At 36.0% G+C, this 19877-nt stretch overlaps 1 long non-coding RNA gene across 1 annotated transcript; it reads right to left on the bottom strand.

Annotated features, from left to right (window-relative positions):
- Positions 1-4578: 4578 nt before the first annotated feature.
- Positions 4579-19302, bottom strand: LOC131737162 (uncharacterized). The gene is made up of 3 exons (XR_009328731.1): positions 13129-19302; positions 6550-6676; positions 4579-6054 (listed from the first exon to the last, which is right to left on the bottom strand). It is a non-coding gene; the product is annotated as an uncharacterized LOC131737162 (long non-coding RNA).
- Positions 19303-19877: the final 575 nt, after the last annotated feature.

The following is a 19877-nucleotide window of genomic DNA, read 5'->3' as shown; positions in this document are numbered from 1 at the left end:
TGGAAAGAAAACGGTAAAAAAAAGGACAGAGGGACAGATGACGCAGTTAGCTAGAGCAAATACAGTATAGCTGGTTGTAGGCACATCTGAATAATGTAGCTATATTATAGACCATACAGATATGCTTTAAAATCATACATAGAGTCAGAAATACAGACATATAAGAAATAAGAGAGTTGTAACTGCATAAGAAATTAAGAAGATATAAGTCGTAGTTAAACTGAAGACTGTTCGTATGAAGTTGTATGGAGTTATTGTTGTTGAACATATTGCTGTACAATGGAAGGATTTTCCACCCGTTTGACTGCCACAGATGTAAGTAAATAAAACGTATTGTTTCTGAAGTTTGAAAAGTCTATACGCCTGGAATTATTGTATACAAAATAAGAAGTTGAACTAATATGCGAAACACAGTAATTGGATGATGCATCCTAATGTATAAGCAACCCAGACTACAAACTCTGAAGTGGTACATTTGTTTATCAAGATGCCACCACACATTCCATATTTTATTCCTTTGTCCTGGTGATGTATTTCAAGCGTGTAACACATCTTCATGTGTTACAAGTACGGCTTGTACCAAAATCTTCACTTCCATATTGGTAAATTTCAGTTTTTGCTTCAGAGCATCCTCATCACCATGGCTAGTACCAGGCTGAGGTCTTTGTGTGCCATTCATTTTCTTTTTGAATCTAAATTTACAGCCCCATTTACTAACATAGAATGCATTAATTTACGTGCACAGTATTTGGCTAATTTACATACCGTACCGTGCACACTACATGTATTGTGAGTAATAATTTAATGTGCACGATAATGTCAGAGACTTACCTGTGACCACCATGATATCAGAAGCCCCAGCAATCCAGGTGTATCTTTTGGTCAGTAGCTTATTGTGAAGGTGGAGGTGGCTTACATTGACCGAAAATGAGCGATCAACAGACACAGCACTCAGCAGGGGACAGGCAGAGGCAACGTAAAGTGAAACTGCACTGCTTACCTTTTAATATTAACATGTATTCCTTGTCTGATGTAAAAAAAAAGAAAGAAAAAAAAGTCTTTTTCCTTTCTCCTTTAATGCAATAAAAGTCATGTTGTGCAATGGTATATTTTTTTTCTTTTTGTTCTGCACTAAAATTAACGTCCTTTAGTGAATGCCGTGTGAATACAGCTCATCTCATTATTCTGAGCTGGTTGCTCATCTAAATACATCAGAATACATTACCATAAAAATCACATATTCATTCTGATTACCATAGTGTGAAGCAGTACATTTAGTGTGCAACTGTGACAGGGTACACCCCTGTGTGTGTATGTATTATTTTGTATTTGTGTTGTATTATTATTTAAAAACGTATTATTTAGTTTGTAAAAATACAGTATTTTGTTATTGTTTTGCAGCATGGATGGGATTAAAATTCCCCATCCATGCTAAACTCATGCAGAATATGACCGTCTCCAGATAATTAATTTATTGCTAATTTGAAGATGGTCACATGTATATAAACCCGCAGCTTTGGCTGATCGAGGTTGGTGTGTTCAGAGGTGGAACGAGAGATGTGAGTCGAGCGTGAAAGAGCGAAAGAGAAAATATCAATAACAATTGCTATGCGTGCTGGTTCTACACCAGCATGATACTTGTTTGTTTCATGTCTGTTTGTTAGTCTGTCTGTTTTAGCCACTGTGTCGTTTTGTTTTGTTTGCTAAAGCCTTTTATTTAGAATAAACTGGTGCAACAGCGCATTCACTCACAAAACTGCTGTCTGTCTACTTCCTGGCCTGACGTCACCACAGAGCTATCCGTGACAGCATCATAATATACCTAGTATCGCACACGATAATGAATAAAATTGCAATAGTAAATACGGAAATCATTAACGTGCACACTAATGGCAATTATGATGCACCATAAAGTTTAGCGCCCTTTTGTAAATGAGGCCCTAAGACTGAAGGAATGTGAATATGGTTTTCTTCCCACTTTTGGGGATTTGTAATTCTCTTTATCAACTCATCTCTTGTGTTGTAAATGGCTACGTTGCACAGAAATACCCATAGGGAATTTTGGAAAGAGGAATACAATATAATCCTGAAATTGTTTGTTTTGGGATGGGCCCTTTTCAGGCTGTACACATAAAAACAAGTAGCACTTAACTGTCAGAAGCACCACAGAACAAATATTTTAATGACTTGAACCACTGCTGGTTTAAGGTTTGTTTTTAACATTTCTCTGGAGTCATATTTTAATAATTTTGTTAAAATGTAGATCTGTATCTATGCTCAAGGATAATTTGATAAGTCTCTGAGGTTTGTGCCTTTGAAGGTTGATCTTTAAACCTTTATGATAAATTTACCTTTTTTGAAAAATGAAAGGAGGCTAGAATATAAATCAGTGAGACTTTGTTGACAAAATGTTAACTCAGGACTGTTCACTCACCTTTCAATTTGATTATCTTTTCTTGTGAGTAAAGTTTAAACTAGTGGTTTAAAAACCACTATGCCATTAGATAAACAAAGATTATGTTCTGTTCTGGAAGTACTTATTTTAAATGGTTCAATTTGTTATCTTATGAGTGTTCTAAGAAACTTGATCTGTTCCTGAACAGGTTTCAATGTTATATGTGCTGTGCATTCCTAATTTAGATTAAGTTACATTTTTGTAGGGAAAGCCAAATGTATCATTGGCTATGTTTACAACAACTTCTGGCACCCAGAATAGAATGTTCTTTTTCTAGAATGTTGATGTCATCATACAGTCATCGTACATTTTCTAGATTTTAGAAATGGAACGACTGGAAGGGGTAGGCCAGTGCCAATTTGGAACAACTAACATCGTTCCACGAGTCAAAGTCTAATTCCAGGGATACATGGAACAATCATCATTTTACTGAAACAGAAATACACTTCTTTATATCCTGTAATCCTGATTTAAATCTTGTGTTAAGAGATCAAATATCGAAAAGGCCTATGAAGCTCAGTTTAAAAAATAAAAAAGCAAACCCGGGAAAGGCACAGAGGTACACCAGTGCTTCTCCACGATTGTCAAAAGTACGTTCTTAGTAATTTCATAACAAACTTCTCTGAAACATTTTAAAACAAGTTAATCTGTTAATAATGTACATTTGACATATACATTACAAATGCAATCTACATACCTCCAGTGTGGCTGATAAATCACTGAAATCTCAGCAGCGAGGTAAGCTCTTTGTTTAGATCAATCAATAAACTCTTAGCAGTGAAACCTGCTGTTGAAAAATATTTTAATACAAAATAGTTAACTTATAATAATTATAATAGTTATAGCTTTCCTTTGCAAATTAATTGATTTTGCCAGACAGTTTTTTTTTTTTTTTTTTTTTTTTTTTTTTTTTTTATGAATTTCATATTACAGTGTAGCAATTCTGATAGTTGCAATTCTGAATAATCAAAAAACCAAAGCACATATTAACTTATGTCATTAAAAAAATAAACTTCATTTAATTAGTAGTCGCAGTAGCAGGCTGGCACAACTTTTAACACAGCACATTAAGGAATCCCTTTTGTGCTATGAGGGAATATTAATGGAAATATTTAATAAATAATTACATGTAATCATCCTTAGAGATACAAAAAATAGAGATGACCAGCAGAACGCTCCAATTTCATCTGTTGTAAACCCAGTTGGCCATGATTAGGTAAGTAAAATTGGTGCCCTTCTGAAAAATCATTCTAAAATCTGATAAAGTCGTTGTAAACACTGTTTTTAATGCAATGCACATTTAATTATTATTATTTGTTTATTTAGCAGATGCCTTTATCCAAGGCAATTTACAGAGACTAGGTAGGGTGTGTGAACTATGCATCAGCTGCAGAGTCACTTACAACTACATCTCACCCGAAAGACAGAGCACAAGGAGGTTAAGTGACTTGCTCAGGGTCACACAATGAGTCAGTGGCTGAGGTGGGATTTGAACCGGAGACCTCCTGGTTATAAGCCCTTTTCTTTAACCACTGGACCACACAGCCTCCTAATACATGGTCCGTTATTATGCATGCTATATGACATGCATAATCCCTCCTTAATTACCATAAAATGACACCTGCTGGAGTGGCATTTAGAAGTTTGTTGTAAACTCTTGTCAAAATAGAAAAGGACAGGGTCAAGGGATTTTCTTTTCAGGACTAATAGCATAACATGCTACCTCTATTTTTGTTTCAAATGTAGCACATATACATATATATACATATACATATGTATATATATGTATCCAGTACACAACTCCCCAGTAATGTTGTTGAAGCTGACACCCTAGGATCCTTCAAGAAGCTGCTTGATGAGATTCTGGGATCGATAAGCTACTAACAACCAAACGAGCAAGATGGGCTGAATGGCCTCCTCTCGTTTGTAAACTTTATGTTCTTATGTTCTTCTTTTTATATATATATATATATATATATATATATATATATATATATATATATATATATATATATATATATATATGCCATGTGTGGGGCATTTGTTGCCTCTTTTATCCCACTCAGAACTTTTTTTTTTTAAAGAAAAATCTTAAAATATTACAAAATGGCTTTTCAGTCCTCAGATTAACCTGCCAAGTTTTGTAACAGTCTTTTACACCAAAATGCAATTTGCACACATTTCTGTCAAACAAATCTGGCCCTAAATATCTTGATAGACCCTTATTCTTCCATATACAGAAAAAAGTGCAGTCTGTTCCAGTCCCAGTGGGACACCCCCAAAAATAGATTTTTTGTGATGGCGACTTCCAAGATTGAGTCTAATGAGTGTATGGCATAGAAATGATTAATTTCTGGCTGAATTCATTACCTTGGGTTCCGGTAGAAGAACAGGGAACTCTGTTTCAAGGACTTGGCATGACATGTCCTTGGAAATAAACGTTTGCTTTTGTCTTGATTACCTGCTAAAATATTGGCAGGTATTTCAAAGAACACCCAAAAAAACTTCTCAGCAAAACTTTTCACACAAGTTAAATTGGTATTTGATTGAACTATATATAAAAAGAAAATACTTTTAATGTGTTTTTTTCAAATAATTGTACAATAAATGTATGAACAGGTGGCCTCAAATTAATCCACATGTGTTTAAGACATGTATTGTTTTGTTGCCCGGTTGTTAATGGCCTGAATGTATTTCTCTTTTATTACAACAAAACAAAATAAAAATAAAATAAAATAAAAAATACACTGACAGCATTTATGAGTACCATGCTGAGGATCCATGTCATGAATGCACTATAGTAGCGCGATTAAAACTTGCATGTAAACACCCACAATGTTAGACTGACATTATTTAAATTAGGACTCCTATAATATTGTCAAATGGTGGCACTGCAGAGTTCATTTTTACCCAACAAGATGAACCACAGATGGATCTATTGTAGACCATTTTACAATGCCAGGAAATCTACCTGGATTGTATCAAACAGGTATTTTTAGGGGTAATCCTTGGATAACCAGACAGATGGCTGAAGCCATTCCGGGTGATACTCAGTGTTGTAAACCTCTTAAGAAAACTGTGGCTTATCTTGACAGAGTACAGGTTAAAAAACAAATGTAATTAATGAAAATATAAAATAACAGAAGGCGCCAGTGCAGTGTTTATGCCATGTTTTCAAAAGTGAAAAACAAACCAGTAATGTTACAAATCCAACCAGAAATAACAAATAACTACATGGGTACATTGTATAAACACTGGATATTTAAAGTTTTGCAACATTATTTTTCCATGAAAAAAACAGTTATATAAATCACAGCACTGGAATAAATCTTTAGTGAATACGGTCCAATGTGTCCTCACCATAAAACAGTAGTTGACATTATGAAATAGCTCAGCCAATCAGGTTTTGAAAAACTCACTGTTCATGTTTCAAGAAATGTATGACTATCTAAAGACTACACCTTCAATTGTCCAATCACCTAGAAGCCAGAACACAGACAGAAGATTTTGAAGGAATGTCTGTACATGTTTCCTCACAATTCGATGAGTAGTCCTACAGGTGCCTCTGCTACATTAATTCCCTTTATCCAGGAATCCAGCTGAAATAAAAATCTCTAATGAGCTTATTTTATGGTTTGTGTGCTATCTATTTTGAAACTCTGATCTGAGGTTTTGATGACATTATTCATCCGTCATTTAAGTAGTATACCCTATATGTAATTGATGACTGACTCAAATTTTTAGTCCTGGACTTTCTGTTGACACTGGGGGGAAGATGTACTAAACGCAACATTTTGCATTCACGCGACCTCTGCTATGTGACACACAATTAACTTCAAAACCGACTGGCTCGCAAAATGATGAATGCACCATGTCCGAACCTATTACAGCAGGTGAAATCTCTGATACATCTGAAACTTATTCTGAAGGCATTAGAGGTCATCTGTGCTGTGAATTGAACATTAGTCCATTTCCTGGCGTGTGAGATTACAAACGGGGCTGTATTAACTTGCAATACATTTTCAAATGGTCTATTTTCAAAATACTCCAGTGATTTAATAACACCTTAAGAGTTAAGTGTTTCGAATTCTTACCCACTATCCTTCCATCCTGTCCCATGGTGCACTTCATGGCCCTCACAATCTGTTTGGCAACAGGTGGCGACATGGAGGTAACATAGACAGAGCTGTGTGAATGGGTACGTAAAAAGTCTACCAGGTCCTGCAAAATAAAAAAATAAAAAAAATGTTTTTGTTTTATCTCTGTCATGTAAAGCTGTCAAGAGCACACAGCTGGATTAGTGGTTTCTCCTTTGCATCAGTGTCTACTGACCTCAAGCCACAAATCTGGGCCACAAATAGATCCAATTTCCTTGTTTGTAGATGTTTGGATATAAAATGCTGTATGGGTAAACCCAGTCCACATTTCTGATACAAATACAACAAGCAGAATTCAGTGTTATATACGCAGGACATTTTAATAAAACGCAAAAAAATAACAGCAGTGCGTTTCCAAAACACACATGTAAAATTCAACAGATCCCCTTTTCATCCCTATCCAATAATTTTGTTTATATTACAAAGTTGTTTCATGCAATGCAACGTGTAAAAATGGTCCCACTGCTCCCTGCATCCTCGTTTAAAAAAAAAAAAAAAAAAAAGGTCTCAGTATCCCATGTAGCACTGCGCACGTCCCTGGCATTAGAGCGACTCAGTAATCTGTATCAGAGCATCTTACCTGTTGACACAAGTAAAACACATGCTCAAAAATCATGGTTTTAAGACCATGGATGAGGCCTGCAGGGTTTTTATTGAGAACTATTCCAACATCTTTCCTGCTTTTGCAAAACTTGCAGCAATTGCAGTTACTATACCTGTATCTTGTGTACCAGCAGAACTGGGTTTTATCTGTCAGACCAGTGCAGACCAGACCAGCAAACACTCTCATTTACGTGAGGATCATCTAAAACATGACAATTTCAATGGAAGCTCCTGAGAATTATTAAGACTTTGATTTGGAAAGAGCACCAGTCATTGGTTGACTTGGGTGCTAAAAGGAAAAATGAAATAAACAGCAAAACTGTAAATACAGTAGTTATGATGTTGACAGCTACCCGCAGAGACATTGGTACATGTTCTACAACACTGATTTTTACATCGTGAATGGGGGGTTTTCAAAAGAAAACTTTTCATGGTAAGCATCACTACTACCATTATTTATACTGTGTACTGCTTTGCATGTTAACTTCGTTACTACTAAATAGTTACATTGGAAAATTTGGAAAATAATATAACTATGTTGATGCAATATGCAAATGTTATGGTTGAAAAAACAGATTTTGAGAGGGTATGCTTTTTACAAATGAACATTTTTAAAGGCTAGTGCGACCTTTGCCACATTTTTATTTATTTTTACTTTTTTTTTTAATTCCTTGCAATTGCTGTTTCTTCACAGTAAACCGTGGCCATAGACACGTTTTCATAAAGTAAAAAGATGAGGTTAATTTGTGCCTTATTGTAGCTGAACGAAACCAAACAAAAACGGAAATGTAAGGTTGCCCCAATTGTTTCTACTAACTTGGCTTGTGTTTTTCAGGCACAATTAAAAGCGAATCAAACTTGCATCAGAAACACAAGCCAAGTTAGTAGAAACAATTGGGGCAACCTTGACCCCCACCGCTTTTACAGTTGTGCCTATTTGCTTTGTGCTGAGCAAGGTTGCCCCAATGGTTTCTTCAAACTTGGCTTGTGTTTTTGATATCTCCACTTTAAATGGCTGGGCACGTTTGATAACTTGCGTGTTTGTGTTTCAGATAATATATACAATCTATATAAAAATCACTACACAACATTTACAGCAAGTTGGGCACTGTTTAAGTGAGGCATTTCAAAATGGCGTGCTTGCCTTTTTTCTGTCATGAGATTATCATTTGCGCTAAAGCTGCACAATGCTTTTTTGACCCAGATAGCTTTCCATAGAGAGCGCTATGCTTGCACTCGCATAATCTGGTTTATTTACTTTTCGCTGTCTAAAACTTTTAAATAGAGGCTCAAGAGCTGCTGTGTTGATCCTGTTTTTTTTTTTTTAATATATATATTAATCTTCCATATCACTCAAAGCTCTTTTTCATTTGCCATGTGTGGGAATTCACTGGACACAAGACAGAAAAGTGGATTTGAGCACCACAGGGATGCACCGTTTTATTTACGCCACAAGGTGGCAATGTTGCAGAGCTCAACCCAATACCAGCGATGGTAAAATGTTGGCCGTTTGGTGGTGGCGCACACACAGGTGCCTGTAATAATAATTAAAACAAAATGCACAAAGAAAAAGGAAAATAAAACATAGTAACAAAACTACAACTAAAAGTTGCTGCTCTTGCAGCGTCCCCCACCACCGCTACGCGTATGGCTTGGGTCTTCAGCCTAAGCTTTGCTCTTCCCTCACTATATTCTGTGGGGTTGCCCAGGTTTCCCCCGCTAACTACACACGTCCCACTCAGGTACGTAACTAATATTATTTTCTTCAGGCTCGGCTGTCTTCCTTGCTTGCCTGTCTCTTTTCCTCGCTCCTGTTGTCATTCTTCCTAGATGGGCAGGGCTGAGGAAACAGCAAAGCGTTATTTTTATAGGTTGCGCAATGCAACCCCCTCCCCGCCCACCCGAAGGCCCGTCTCCCGACAACTCAGAGAGAGGGAGAGACAACACACCCTCACCCTACCTCTCCGTGTCACTGCCAGGCGGATCTTACGGGGCTCCCGACTTCCCCCTACAGGATCATGCATGCATCAGATAGCCAGCACAGACCTCGCCCTGTTACACCATGTTTGAAACAGTAGCGCAACTTTTGGCGAGGCGCGATATTTAAGTGCAAGATATTGTTGTAATTTCTAGCGAATACGAACACCTGAATTTTGTATCCGAATACATGTCAAAAAATATTAGTTTGGATATTTGTCGCAGCACTACTTATATATAAAAAAAAAAAATCAAGCAATTGTTTCTAAAACCTTCTGATGTTTGATTTCCTTAACCATACATTTAAACATCCAGTCCAACTGTTTTTACTTTAATCCTGCCAATTCAGGAACATTAAAAGAAGTCCAGCTTTTTATGACTGCATGTGCAGTTGGTCTGTGTGGCAGTTTAAAAGGATTATCCTTTTGAACTTGTGGAGAGCAATTTCCTAATTCCTTTTTCTGTGTTTATTGCACGGCTAATCTGGGTAGTATTTCATCGCTTATTCGGTGTGACAGTTTGTAGTGAAAACTTTGTAGTGACAGCTTTATAAAATTACTGTTATGGTCATCTAAATATTATGTTTATGATACATTAAATTTAAATAGCTACCCTTACCCTTCTATGACAATCCATTTTAATAGTTTTGTTGCTCTAATATTTAGATATCTTTCTAACTGGCTGCCATCTTGTTTGTAACCCAATGTGGTTTTGCCATGTTTTTCTGATTTTTGGATTTCAGAAATAATTGAGATAATCAGATATTGCGGAGTTGAAAGGACACATTACATGATTTCTTAAAAACCATGGTAAAACCACACAGGCCAGCAATCCTTACATTTCCCTTAATATGTTATGGTGTTTGCATTCATTCTCAGTGGTTGTGGGCTCTGATGCTGCAATATTAAATATTTCCTGTTTCGTTGCCTTTACCCGACTGAGCTCTGGAGGTTCCTAAGTATATCTAGGTGATTTATTTGTGAAATGGGAGATTGTATGGAAGTCTGGTGTAGCTCAACTAGCTGTCTGGTTGATATGACAGGGTACTCCCCTACTGCCAGACAAAACTGAAAAATATGTCTATTTGAAAAAAATTGGCTGGCTCCACAGATGTTAAATAATTCAAGATGGATGTTTCCAAATGCAATTCATGTTTTAAAATAGAAAATCTGATCTTAATTGCCAGTCAGTGATACTGGTCTAGATTTACTTGACTTTTGGTGTGGTGCAGCATTTGTACCACTTTTATTTTAAAAAAAGTCTAATGTTTCAAAAGTAGTAACTCTAAAAAATGATTTTAATGTGAATAGATGCAATGTCTACCCAGTCTGTGGAGCCTGTTCATGAACAAAAATACAAAAAAAAATATGGAAAGGGAATGACACCTATGAAATGCCATGAGGTAAAAACAGTGTGACAATGAACCACTTTGGGCCATCTTCATAAGGCCTGTTTACCTTTTTGTTGTGTGTAAAAAAAAAAAAAAAAAATTTGCTGTGCTTAAATCCTGTGGTTATGTTTAGTCGCTTATTCATAAAGCATGTTTATCTCTGCACATGGTTAACCAAAGTACAATATCATTTGTTAAACAAGGGTATGGCTTGTTTTAAGCTGTTTCAGTCACATTTATGCAGAGCTAAAACAAATATTCTTTCAAATACTTATCTTTAAATGTATTACTAATTTATTTAAATAATCACTTCAACTGTACTACAGTAGTTTTGCGATATACCGCCCCCCTTTATAATGCCACCCTCACATACCGCCAGCTATTCTCTCTGAACAAATGTCACCAATGTAAAAACAGTGCTATTTTTACCAGTTATATCGCCACCCCGCTGTCCGCCATCCTCCAACTTCCCAAGCCAAGTAAACGTAAATTGTAGTGCATTGTAGTTTCCCTCATTGTAGCTCCAGCGAAATAATCATGGCAAATTAAACCAACAAAGTTATGCAGTTAACCTTTGACTCGCTTTCCTAATTCATTGTTAACTGAACGTTCATACCAATGTCATCAACATTCCCGCTCCCAAAGCAAAACAAAGTACAAAATGGCGAGTCAACCCTACATTTAACACCAGAGCAAAAGAAAAATAAAATCTGCATGTATGCATCTGAAAATAAGAAAGCAAGACATCGCAAATGTTTTCCCGCCTAAGTGAGGCATACTGTTAATCGAAGGACAATTGGCCGAGTCTGCCTGTTCTATTAGACTGACAGCGCGTCTCCCTTCCAGTGTCCAAGCTGTTCCTGCAACGGTACTCAAGTGCTGAGAAACCAGTGACAGCCTGCCCCAGTCGCAGGGTTTAAATGGTTTTTTGAATACTGGTTGAAGTTTAGATGAAATCTCTATTAGCCAGATGTGCTTAACTCCAGGTTTAACTCTTCGCCACATTTAAAGTTAAATGCCTGGTAAACACTCTTTATGAATCCGACCCTTAGTTTTTATGTGTGTCTATAATAGAACTTATAGAATCATAGAATACAGCTAGAACCAAATGTTACACTATACAGATAAACATTAGTTTGTGTTGGTAGTGTGAATAGGGTAAAAGTGTGCTGTCTCAATCATGCAAAAACCCCAAATGTCATGTGACCACAATATGGTCACCATATTAGGCCAAAATGAAGGGAGCTATTACATCTTCCCAGAGTTTTCATAATAATGAAAATAAAAATTACATAAAAGGTACCATAAAACTCTGCGTACAATACATTTTACAAATGTTAGGAGAATAGTTCTATATTATGTTTTTGAGTAGCACAGTATGCTATATAGCAGATGTGGCTAAACCGCGGCTCCCAGGCAGTGCAGTTTCCAGTGAAATGCTGGGTGACACACACTTTGTGGCTCAGATGAACTGATGAAAGAATAATAAACAAAAACAAAAGGAAACAAGAGAAAAAGCACAAATAAAAACAACAAGTTTATTATTATTTTTCTCTGTAGTCATTCATGTTTATTATTCTTTCTTCTCTCCCCTTCTCTCTCTTCTATTTCTTTGAGCCTGCATGTACACTGCAAGGATATTTCATCACTTGATGACTTTTGAGGCCACTCGCTGGCACATGCGTACGTCGATCACCTCGAATGAAAGCCGGACGTGGAGTTGAAAGTCAGTTTCATAATTTTGAATTAAGTGCTTCAATGGCATTGAGCAAACCCTCTGCAAGTAATAAACAGAAGTATGAGGCTTTAAGCCAGAATGGGATGAAGAGTTTGCTTTCACTGAAAACAGTGGTAAGCCTGTGTCTCATCTACAACAAAATCGCTTACACACTGTAGTCTGTACAAGGCGAGCAACCTCAAACGTCATTATGAAACAAATCACAACACATTTTCATCTGAATATCCTGGATCAGACTTGAGGAGAAACAACATAGACTCTTTAAAATCACGCCTCAGTAGTCAGCAGATGCTGCTTTCGGCGCTCAGTAAAGAAGCTGATTTAGCGATTCAAGCGAGTTTTGTATGGCAAACATGGAATATCGCTTGTGGCAAACGTCCTTATTCAGATTAAATTAATCTTTTTATAAAATTGGAGTGTTGGCACTAGACTAGATCATACATGTTTGGATGTTATATTGCGGGTCTAAAATTAATATTATAAGTAAAAAGGTATAATTAAGCAAATGATCAGTTCAATTAAGGGTCTAGTTAAGTAACTGAGAGCTCGGTTGGAATGAAAACCAGCAGACACGGGGTCCCCAGGACCAAGTTTGAGAAGCTCTGTCCAATTATATTTAAACGTTCAATCACTGCATTTCCATAACTCAGTTACACAATAAATGACACCTCTTAAATATATAATTGATGTATTGTAGGATCACACTGCATTGAATAAATAAAACAATCACAATTAAGTTTATTAAAGTACAATTTCATAAATAATTCATAGTTTTAAAACATAAAACAAAAAGACATTCAGGGATTACCTTATTGCCAGCTGTGTATCCCCCAGCTGCTCCAAAGCTCTTGGTGAAGGTACCCACCATTACGTTGTAATCTGAAGGATCTGCCTCGATGCTGTGAGCCTCATCCAAGTACAGGTAAGCCTTGTATTGTGCTTCTTTTTTAAAGCTACAATCTCTGGCAGCCACACTACCGAGCCCTCTGTGCTAGGAAAGCAAGGAGAAATTCAGATAGCAACCATTAAACATGCTCTGTTGTTTGAGTTTTTATTTTGTTCTCAAGTGTCTTCAAAGCCCTTTTCTACTTCTGTTCAGACAGATAAAGTATTTTTGCAGATGTGGAGAAGTCTGATTAAATGAACTACCCAACTTCATTACCTAGCTAGCCAAATAATGGTAGATGTCTTCAACAAAGGACGGCCTTGAAGAGGAAGAGCATTTAACGATTTCCTCTTATGGTGAACTTTTGATAAAGGTAGCAACAGAAATTAGGCTTTAGACAACCTACATGTGAAACCACATAATCCATCTGCAAACATTACTTCTAGAAAGCTCCTACTAGAAGGCTTTAAGGGTAGTTTATGTTTATTTACTAAAGCACATTCGGGTGCCTGAAGCTGAGATGGTGCTTTCAAATTCTAAAGCCCCATTAGCTTTTGCAATCTACCTCTGAGGAAGTGACTGCTAAACTCATGGTCGGTTGTTAAATAACATGATGGAATGTATTCCGAGTTCAAATTAATTTGTATTTTCACACCAGTTCACAACAATTAGGACACAATACTAAACAAGGACACAATTGGTCCAAATTAATGTTATTATCTACCAAAACCAGCCAATCAGTACTTTGCAGCTGCAACTACTGATTCAGCCAATCACAGCCTGTTAGCTTGACTGGCGATCCATATCTTGCAACAACAACAACAACAACAAACAGATATCTGGCTCTGTCCAGATAAACTATAAGCAAATCTGACAAGTAAAAAATTATTTGTTTAATAAAGTTATTTATTTTCTCTGATTATGCATGCAATCCTTTATGAATATTAGCAGACTGTTTTCCTAAAACTCAGCAGAAGGTTCAAGGTAAATCTAGGTTTTAAGAAAATAATGAGAATTAATTTGTGTAGAATTACCAACACTGGTGCATAAACAAATAATTCTCGAAAGTGAGTAATCTGTGGGACAGGGGCTCCTGGGGCACACCTGTTATGAAGTTAATCACCACAAGGTGGCACTGTATTCAAAATATGAAATAGATTTAATTGCAAAAGGGAGTCTGGTCTTCCGCATTAAAATGACATGACTGGTAGAAATGGAGGAACTTGAATCACAGCCTGAGAGTGAATAGATAAAAATAACACAATATGACAGCTCAGCTATAGTAAGTGCTGTCGGCTGTACTTACGACAGCAGGTGTAGTTAAACTGCTGTTTTGCTGTTTTTGATATACATACATTTAACATACACATTTAAGCCCTCAATATTCTGATTGCAGTATAGTGCAGTATCACTTTAAATTTGCTTTTATAAAACTGCTATTTTAATAAGAAAAAGCTTAATAATAATAATAATAATAATAATAATAATAATAATAATAATAATAATAATTTCTCAAAAAACATTAAAACAGACTAATTTATTTCCTGGCTACAAATGAGTAGAATATTCCAGTTTAAATACTTTGAAACGGTTCTTATTAAAAATAGCTTTTTCTTAATTAATAAAACTATTTTTGTCAGTGTATTTCTTTATTTACACTAATCGGAAGGTGTCAGTACTTTAGCACTAAATGCACTACAGACTAAAAAGTCAAATAAATGTAGGAAATCGTACACAGGAACAGTGTTCCTGGTTTGGCGTGCACATGAGGTCAGCTTGCCAACGGTAACACAGAGCTTCATTGATCCTGGTCTCTCCAGCTCATGCACTTCAGCCTGGTCCAACAAGTACACTTTCCACTCGCCTATCCCCTAAGTGGCAAGGACTTTCAACTTCATGGTGCCATAATGTGAACTCTCCTGCGATGTGAAATAACAGGAATGAAAGCATTCATTTGGGTTGGTTCTTTATACAGGTTTCATATTTAGCAATATTTTATTGTACAGCTAAGCAGTTTATAATGACCTATCTGTAACTACTTGTCCCTGTTCCCAGTCCAGGTAGGTGTCTAGACCCTTTCACTGCTTCAAAAACTAATTGAAGGTGTATCTAGACAGTAATTTACAACATCAATGCAGAAACACCTACAAATGGGGGTAATCCTTTCCATTAACTTCTACATCTAATTTTGTACTTCCCTGACACTATGTTCTATGATCACAATCTCAAAATGACTTGTTCATTTATAACATATTCAACTTTCTCAAAGTATTAACAAGAAATAAATGAAAAAAAATCTGTATTATTCTTAATCTGATTAAAAGATTTTCATAAACATTATTATTATTTATTTCTTAGCAGACGCCCTTATCCAGGGCGACTTACAATTGTTACAAGATATCACATTATTTTTACATACAATTACCCATTTATACAGTTGGGTTTTTACTGGAGCAATCTAGGTAAAGTACCTTGCTCAAGGGTACAGCAGTAGTGTCCTCCACCTGGGATTGAACCCACGACCCTCTGGTCAAGAGTCCAGAGCCCTAACCACTACTCCACAAAATAACAGACCAATTTCGGTCCCGGAGGGCCGTTCCACTCCAAGGTTATTATGTTAAAATATTCTGACCTTAGATAGTTAATAATTTAGAGCTGTAATTGGTTCAATTAATCATCAGAATAGTGTTAAAACAAAGACTTGTACCTTTCCTTGTGAGATATCTGCAATTCTTTTTTTGAACCAGCAGATGGAGACATGAGCAATTTATTATTTTTTAAATATGACAAAATTGAAGTGTGTGAAAGAGTGTTGCTCAAGATTAAACTCCAGACAACTGTTTAACCACATGCTCCTGTGAAATGACAGTGATATAAACATTTGCATAAAGGACTCACTCCGCTTCCAAAACATTTTTGTAAAGTTCCAAAAACTGCACAGCCACACCTAAGAATCTGCCTTTTGAAAATAAATGGTCCTTTAGGAGATAAATATATATGGGTTGAATTAATCTTTTTTGCTGAATCAACATCTGACTTTTTGTTAGGAAGCTATTGTGTTTTTTAATTGTTCAGCTGTCTTACCAACATCAAAAGAGAGTATGTAAATATTTTTTAGGGGATTCTCAACAAATTTAGCAGATACATTGATAACTTTAAAGCTGCAGTATACAGTAATAAGAATGGCCACCTCAGCTGTTAACATGAGGACTGCAAAAGACACAAGGGAATCACAGTTCATGAAATAAAGGATTTTGGAGTGGTCAATAGCAGATGATGCATTTCTTGGTGTTTTATGGTAATTGTTGGAACAATATCCTAGTGTTTATTTGCTGTCCACTCCGTCTTAACGTGGTATTAATGAAATTATAAGTGACGCTATTTTTATTTACTAAATATCATATGAATTGTATTCATTATGTGGTTATTTGTTTTTGTGTTGTGATGGTTTGTGCGTTTATTGCAATTCTGAAAGTCTACATTCAAAATAAAATTAAGTATAAAATAGAAGTTTGATACATTTAATGTTATACAATTGAATGCATTATCACTACAGTAAAATGCAGTGTAATAGTTTTTAAACATTTAATAATACAGTATTTATTAGTACTAGATCATTTTTTTTGTACAGAATCTGCAGGAAGATGGTGATAGATATGTGGTTAGTATTATAATTTATTCTGAGCTTGTAAAATAAACACTACAATCACACATTCAAATATTCAGACAATCACAGTTTAATGTGATTCTAGTAATCTTTCAGCACAGCATAAACAAAGAGGACTTTGATACATACAGTGTGTTTGCCACCATGCGCTCAGCCCTGCATTCTTGAAGTGTTTCTCTAATTTTGTTGTTAAACATCCACAAAAAGGGTGCAAATTGCACACTAGAGTAAAATTATTTAATAAATAGAGGCTATTGTTTAGTCATTATTGACCTGTTACACATTTAGTGCCTACTAAATAATCTCCCACAGTGAAGTGATGAGGATGGTGTGTGAAATGAACATCAGACAGTTTGGTTTATCTGCTGCAATAAACTTTCAGATTTTAGCAAAGGACCGTGATCTATTGCCATGAGAGCAGAGATACATCTAAATAGCTCATGACAGTTGCAGAGCAGTTTTTATCTGCAAGCGTATTTTCCCATGCTCCTGTGTTATCCTAGGCCAAATACCCGTCACTGTTACTGTGTTGATTGGAAAGAGCAGCTATTGTTATAGATTAGGTCCTGTTTCATTTAAATTAAGCACACCCCACTGCTATCACTACTGGCTACTAATCTTGTGTTCTACAGGGTTCAATGCTCAGTATTTTATTTACAACTCAATTTGGAACAGGGAAAAATACAAGAAGATAAATAGATTGAGGGTCGTCTGCTGCTGATCTGTTCTCAACTACAGTAGAACCCGTCACACCCAATTTAATTGGTTCCAGGGGTCCATCAGATATGTAAAATGTATCTCACAGGAAGTCAACTACACATTGTAGTTACTTTATTAACGTAGGGCATTATAAATTAACAATGTCAGGTGCATCAGTGTGTCTAAAACACTAAACAGAAAATCTGTGAAAACTATTGCAAAACAAAGTAGTGTAATACAGTATTTGGCAAGTTACAAAATAGCATTACAAAAACAGTTCTTACCGTGCTTTCTCAGTCTATGTCAAAGTAATCCGCTAGGTTATTTTGCACCATACATATGTTAACCGGTAACAGAAACAACAACAAGAAATAAATAAGAAATATAGACAAAAGCTGCCTTTGGGGGTCAGCGAAAAAATCTTTTTAACTGAGCTTTTTAACTTTACAGTAACCATGTTAATACCTTGCTTTCTTGTTTTTAATAAACTGTTCAATTACGTGAAGTGACAGCATTTAAAAAGTGAAACTGAATTCCCAAACGCACCGTCTTTTATTTTTTATCTGCTGTCCTGCTAAGAGCTGAATTTACTGTTTTAGACTCTTAATAAAATGTGCATTGATCAGTACTGTTCAGTTGGTAGCAGCATGTACAATACATGCCAGCGGTCCATCGGTTAATTGAGGATATTGTATCTTATATCGGATATGTCAGGTTCTACTCTAAAGTGTAAAAACAGTGTCTTTAAAATGCCAGCTGTAAGCTGTGGGGTTTTGTAGTAACTAATTTGTCTTGCATGACAATCCGTACTTTCATCGGGCTCCATCCCCAGCCTTTGTAATAAGGACTTGTATCAGCAGAGGCCTGATGAGATCGGCTGCTGCATTGCTGTATGCAGCACTGTACAAATGTATTATCAAGTGTTGGTTCTAATAAAGAGCTTAAAAGACATAAACCAATTGTTTCCTTCCCAAGTTACCACAGGTTTACAAGTGAACCCACTTGTAATTGTCAGTTTTGATTTGCTATTGCAACTGCTGTAGATATACTTTGTTGAATTCCTTCATATAAATACACAACAGTAAGTTAGTATGGCCATAAGAAAAAGAAAAAAGTACTGTACATTTCTATGTTTATTTTCTCTACAAAGAGTGGAGAGATTAACCCAGTATCCAGTGCCGACTATCTTTTCCTGTACCTTTTTAAAAGCATTTCTAAACAAAGTCATCAGTAATATTTGTATGAATATGAATGTAGAGTTGTCAGTATATGTACATAGGAACAGTGTCAGGTTTATAACATGATGAACATCTGGGTAACAGTCAGCTTTTCATCTGTATTGTCAAAAATAGTTCAAAAGTGAGCAAATGTAATTTATTTTTGTAGAATGTAGAATACATCCAATCATGTTCCTTGTTGTCTTGCATAATAAGTTTGCTCGCATACCAAGTATTGATAATGTACAAACTTTAATATAGATAAAGTCACTGCTGGCTCACTGTAATAGCAATATGCCTGTCATTTCAGTTGCATTTTTCAAGTCTGAAGATAATGGAGCTGTGCACCAAAATGTGTGCAGTGGCACCAGAAATGATTCTGTCAGCTACCCAAAGTTTCAATATCAATAGCATTATATGGTTGTTATAGTTTAAGAATCAGTTTTGTATAAACAAAATTCCCCAAGCTAAGTAATCTGACTTATGAAGTAAAGTGGTACCTCCAGATTTCACGATTTAATAATTAATATTTGATTTGTTATTTCCTGGTCAGTAAGTTGACAGTAAATTGTAAATGTACTATTTTTTTTATGTATAAGGGCCCTTCACTCACTCTTTTCAATTTGTAAGACAGATAGAAAAATAAATCAGGAGCACTGGATATATAATATATAAAAATAAGGTTTCTGGAAAGAGTCTAAAAAGTTTTTGGTGCCACTGTATAAAACAAAACACTACCTTTACATCTTGTAATTGGTATGACGTAACCATATTCTCGCACAGTTGACTCTAAAAAACTTTGCATACCAACTCTGTAGGGAACTCCACACAGTACATTGCCTGTTGGGCGTGAGGCTGCCTCTCCCAGAGCGGGACACTCCTTTTGGAGAAGCCAAAGGAACCTTTAAAACCATGTGTATATTCTCAAAAACAATGAGTGTCCTGTATTTGTCAGGCACTTGCAGGCACAGTACCAGTCTTCTATCACATTGCTCTGCTAAAGAGAACACCCATTTACAAGGCTGTGAGTATTTGTAGTTGCTTATCTGTCAATCTGAGAAGTCAAACAAAGTAAAATGGCTCTGGCT

The sequence above is a fragment of the Acipenser ruthenus genome, chromosome 5, assembly GCF_902713425.1.
Source record: "Acipenser ruthenus chromosome 5, fAciRut3.2 maternal haplotype, whole genome shotgun sequence".
In the NCBI taxonomy this organism is placed as follows: domain Eukaryota; kingdom Metazoa; phylum Chordata; class Actinopteri; order Acipenseriformes; family Acipenseridae; genus Acipenser; species Acipenser ruthenus.
This window is presented reverse-complemented; position numbering and strand designations above follow the sequence as displayed.